Raw genomic sequence first — 6015 nt, 5'->3', positions numbered from 1 at the left:
TATCAGCTCCAAGGCATCCAATCAATCAGTCAGTCAATCATAGTTCCCTGTTGGCGCGAAGGTGATATGGCACCCCATCAACTAATAAGTTATATGACTTAATTGCCAAGCTGTGTGGCCTATTCTGTTACTCAGTTTTGATCTTTTAAATATCCGTCTAGCTAGTTTCTTTCGTCCTTTCAATCTAACAATTGTCAATGTATCAGTTAAAAAAGACATAACATTATGAATTAAGCCTATTGTTTATTGTTTTTTTTTGATACATTTATCAACTGTGTGCAAGACCAGATTAATATCTCGCACGCGTACTTAAGAACGGTCCTTGTAATAATGCTAGTAATCTGGTTATACGGCGGATTATATATATATATATATATATATACCCTATTATTTCACTGTTCTATTAAATAAATTCGCCTAGTGAACTCAGAGAAACAAACAAGAATACAGAAAACTACAAGTCTGTCGAAATTTAAGAAGTATGATGTTTGAATCTTTAACAGATTTAGAATCTGAGGCAATTGTTTTGCGCTTACGATTCGGAGCTGATCAAGAGGATAAGGCGTACGAGTTATATCGACCATAGTAGTTTTCTGCGACGGTACTTTATTATAGTATCGACGACATAATTTCGTTTATGAACAACCTTAGGAACGTGGCACATAAGCACAAAAAAAATACGGCGTCTTAATTTAGTATACAGCTTTGAAACAGCTTGATTCTTCTGCTCCCTTTGTAATTCTTTGTTCAAAAATGAGTGAGTCGTTTGAATTTTCGCGCTACTCATTGATCCCTTTTTATTTACATTTGCTTCGGCAAAAGTGCAGGAGTTGTATTGTTGGACACGGGTGCAATTTCACAATAATACAATACAATCTCGAGCTTTCCGCCGGAATCAGGTATATCGATGTGCTAAGCATCCTGCGGTTTTTTTAATTGGAGCAACGCGCGTCTTGTGTAAATAACAAAATGAACTACACAAACACTCGTCAGGTGTTGCAGAAAACCTACGGAAGCCAGCCATAGATGAAGCTTAATTAAACAGGTAGCTCGAACGTTTCGAATACGAACATGAGCATATCGAGAACCCGATTCGTCCTGGAAGTAGATCGTTCAGCATGAGTTGGTACCGTCCGGTTCCACAGTTACCGAGGTGTACAATCAAGAAACACTCTTCTTAAAGTTCTATTCCAGTCTATCCGAGACAACGGCTCAGAACAGCAACACAGCAAGTCCTGGATTGTTTATCACGACAACGCACCAATATGTGTGTGTTGACTTATTCGACCTGTTCATCGAACATAGCCTCCTGCGGGTTCTTCCGATTGCCAAAACTAATTAAAAGTCCTAGGACTAAGCGTTCCGACACGATAAAGTAGTTGGAAGAAAGTTCGTGGACCGGGTTAAGGGCTATCTCGATTCGAAAAGTGTTTTGAGGACCTAAAAAAACTGTGGTATAAACATACGGCGGGGACGACTTCGGAGGGTACATTATGAATTGCTAGATAGAAATACAATTACTAAGCAATCTGAAACAAACTATTGACATACTTTTTTTCGAAAAACAATTGTAATAACTAATCTACGGTATTTTGTTTCGTGCCAGCTTAAAACGTACAACTCCTAGGATAATCGTGCAGTATAATTCAACGTAGTGATTTTTATGAAACGTAACAGGTTGCAGTTCGACGTATAGCTTTAGGGCAGGCAAAATTTTGGTTGAAAAATAATGTGGTTATTTTGTTTTTCCTACTATCTATTACCTATTACACATCTAATTAGATGTGAAAAAATGCTTGGCTGTCAATCTTATACAAATGCACTTTTTTTATAATCTGGTCGCAGAAAAAACCTAAGTACGCGAAACCCGCTAATATTCTTAGCTGTGTGTATTTCATAAAATGCCAATATTGGTATAAAAATTCATTCTCTTGCTAGAAAAAAAAGAGCGGAGTGGCCTATATAGCCCCTATTTCTTATAGCCCGATCTTTCTCGCTATATGAAACGCAAGCAAGTGATTTTCAAAGCTTAGATTAACAATTATTAAAATTATTTTATTTTTCTAAACCTTTTTGCTTTATGACCTGCTGATCACCTGCATCTCGTTGATTGCGCCTATACAAACATTCTAGTTAGTTGACTGTAATAACTCATGATTCACTTGATTAGCTGCTTATTGATTTGATCAAAGTTTTTTTTTTTGGCAAAAATAGGCTAAGATTAGCGGCGGTATCCGTATTTTTTTGTGAAACGATTCAATAACACAGATTGTCAAGTAGTAGATAGTTATAGAGCGATGGATATGATGGGTGATTGATTTTGCAGAATTTCGAATTATTACTTCCCGTGCAATAGCCAGGGGTGTTGTTCGTGGTATTGGGGTACATGCGTTCTAAATGAATGTAAAAGCTGAAAACTATAAATATTTGACTTATCGCGGTCGCAATGTAACGTAAAAGGTTATGAGAATACTGTGGGACATTGTTTGTGATAGCAAACATTAGCGTAGTTGAAGCATTTTCTGTTTCCTATAAAAATTATAAATTTATTAGATAAGATTTATTTGAGGTGAAATCTTCGGAGCATTTTTGTTGAATGTGCTCACGTAGGCTTAGTGAAGCTCACACGTAAAAACTAACGTGATCCATATAATATGCATACGCTAATTATAAATGTCTTTAATGATTATAGATCCTTGTTCAGACAAAGTGTGAACCATTCTAACCTATTGCTAAAAAATATCGATTTCTTCGCTTTTATACAGCTTCTCGTGCTTTAAAAATATTGGGATCTCTGGTTCATTAGAAACACTATGTTCGAATGTTGAATTAGAATAGAAGCTTTCAGCAGAATTTCGAATGTAAAGACTTATATTTGCAGTGAAATTCAAGTTATCTTCACATAGGCGAGTTATAATAAGATCATTACGTTTAAATGAAATATGCTATGAATAGTCTTAATAATGAGCGTTTTCTGTTTAAACCGAACGTTATTCATGGACGCACGCTGGGATCAGTTGTGAGAGCCTTGTTTTCTTGTTGTAAATATTGTGCAGACCTATACATTGACTGCGTCCACTCATTAAAGCATTGGACTTTACGATTAAACGCCGTTCCTAACCCATCTGGGTCCTAGGTGGCTTATCCTTTTATTGTATTGGGTATTACTACAATAGCACATAGCGTGTCACGTTTTGATGACCTGAAACTATACGCAGTCACTAGTGACACAAAGAGTCGCTGGTAGAATTCTAAGACGGCCTATCGAATACAAGAAATGTGCTATGTGGCGTCTTGTGTTCGTAGCTTCGTGCTTAAATTGTACATTTAAGCAATAAGCTATTTCCATTCCGTGATTAGAAAGCAATGTCACGTTACGCTGAGAGTGGCATTATAAATTATCTATAGTCGGCGTTTTTTTGAACTAACCCCATTTTTAGGAACTATTCGATCCTATTTTTCATGCAACTGGATAAGGTTCGATTCGTTTCCTAACGTATTGCTTCCGTGTATAGTAACCGTACTTCGTCCTTAAGAAGGATACTTAGCTAAAAACCTGTCCAGTGTTTATATTACGCATAAAACGACCTGTCGAATTTTCGCCTACGGATATATACCGAGATGTTTGAAAACCGCGTAGATAGAGTATTTTTAGTAGTAAAAATATAATGATTATTTTAGATATGAAGGATTTATGAAAAGTTCAGCCGATATAATTTTGTTAGGTAAGCAATTATATGGGCAGTGCTACATCGACTTGACATGAGCTTATTAGGGAAACACTGCCTTTCATTTTATTTCCGTCCTTTCATTATGCTAGTTGACAATTACCAACAGATGTTACTAAGTCAAGTAATGAAGCATGAATAAGTTATAATTTTCTAAAATTAAGATGTTTAAAAGCTTTTGAAATGTCCAGAAGCCGGGCATATCCGCGTGAACGTTATGGCTGTGCCTTCGCCGCTCCAATGGGACTAGTGAAATGCCGGAAAAAGCGTTAATTGTGAGGGTGACACGATCGAGCATTTTGGCACGAGTGGTCGATGCTGTGACAGGTGAATGAGCAAGCAACCAAATAGCGACATGACGAAAAAAGGGTGACATACGTTTTTGATATATACATATGTACACATAATGTACTGCATGCTTTTTGACATCAATCAAATTAATGATTATTGATAAAATGATAAAGGGAACCCTGTTTGGCTAGCACAAACGAGACGGTGTCACTCATCCGGTCCAAAATATTTTTTAAGTATATCTGTTAAATTACTTGTTTTAATAAACAGCAGCTTTTTTTCTAAGTTAAATATCTGTGCCGATCGGGAAGCAACCAGCTAGAGTTGTTAAATGGAACCTAAAACACTAACGGTATTTTTTCCTCTCGCTGCCGGCGTCCTAGCACGAGATTCGGGCTGCGTGACGGCAAGCCATTCCGAGAATCTAAGCAGCAGAGGGAGAGGGAGAGAGGGAGAGAGGGGGGGGAGAGGGAGAACGAAGAAAATGGAGATGAATTTGTGTTCGAGTGTAGCGTTTATCCATGAGAATTTCATGATGTATGTGATCGTGTCACGTGACCAGAGTCCGTGGTTGTCGACTCGGCACGAAAGACTACTGCTATCACTGGCCTACTCCCTTCTTCTCCTGCTGCCAGGTCCCAGGGTGTGGCCTGTTGACAACGCAGAACAGCAAAGAAATCGCACCAGCTTCGAGTTGAAGCGCGCTATCAAACAAACGCCAACCGAACCTTTTAGCTGTGGTATTATAGCCGGCTGCGTGTGTACGTACAGGTTGCCGTGCTATTCGCAAAGTAGATGAAGTAAGTTATCATGAGGTATGGGGTGAAGGCGAAGGCGAAATAACTCTCAGGAACTGATCAAGACAAGAACGACGTACGATTCGTGATGAGAATCTCATAACAACGTACTTATCAAAATGAATGAAACCCAAATTTAGTCAATATCGATATAGCGGCAACGATAACACTAGTTTGGTGACCCTATGACATTCGTTTGATTGTTGAATATTCGATGTAATACAGTGAATAGCTCAAAAATGCTTCCAGTCTAAACACTAACTAAAACCTCGATGTGTGTGATTGTATAGCAGAACGAACGACAAAGCGACCACAATTATCAAGTTGGTGTGTTTGTTGATTTAATAACAAACATGTGTTGCTACGTCTCAAAATTGGTAAAGTATAGGGAATCACTAGAGAATCGAATAATGAAAAAGTGAAATTTCAACAGTGCAACAGGTTGTCGGCGGTTTTCAGAGCTGTTCGCTTGGCTGTCTCAGACTGCCGTTGACAGCAGCTATAGAAAATTCTCGTCCGAAGTAGCCTTTTCGCGAATTATCCTGACGCAACTGTGGTCAGCACCGTGTCTGACCGGAATTGATTCGTAACCGGCGATTTCCAGATACCACGACCGTATTGCCGCAAACTATTTATGAATCGTAACAAGGGGCTCGCTGTTAACCCATCGCTAACGATCGAACTGATTTCGGTACTGCTCTCAGTAGATATTGCCTATGGAGCCATTGTAGAGATTTGCTGTGCTAGATATTATTAAGCACGTAAATTGACAGTGTGGCATGATATTGCAGAGGATCGTATACAGGCAATATCTTGTGTAACTATAAGACACTGGCCTTAATAGCTATATACGCCAATTGTATTAATTCTTACATAATAAGAAACAGCTCCAAAGTAGCTGCTTTGCGAACGCGCCAATTTTTAAAGTCTGTCCTTGTTTCTAATTTTGAAAATCCTCCAATTTTTACAATTAATAGAAATTTGCAATTCCTCAAGGCCTATTTGATAGCATGCGTTGAGCAGGATGAATTTTTATTTTAATTGGCGCAGGACAGGATTATGTCGGCATCCGCTTTTCATGCATAATCTCATTTCAACACTCCCTTTGTTCCTCCAAAAAGCATCTGAGGCCTACAACATTCCATTCATCTGTGGAAAATACTATACCTGTTCTTTTTTCTTACGGCCTGCGCGAAGGC

The sequence above is a fragment of the Varroa destructor genome, unplaced genomic scaffold, assembly GCF_002443255.2.
Source record: "Varroa destructor unplaced genomic scaffold, Vdes_3.0 BEIS01000002.1, whole genome shotgun sequence".
NCBI lineage: Eukaryota > Metazoa > Arthropoda > Arachnida > Mesostigmata > Varroidae > Varroa > Varroa destructor.
Note: the sequence above shows the minus strand (reverse complement) of the source record.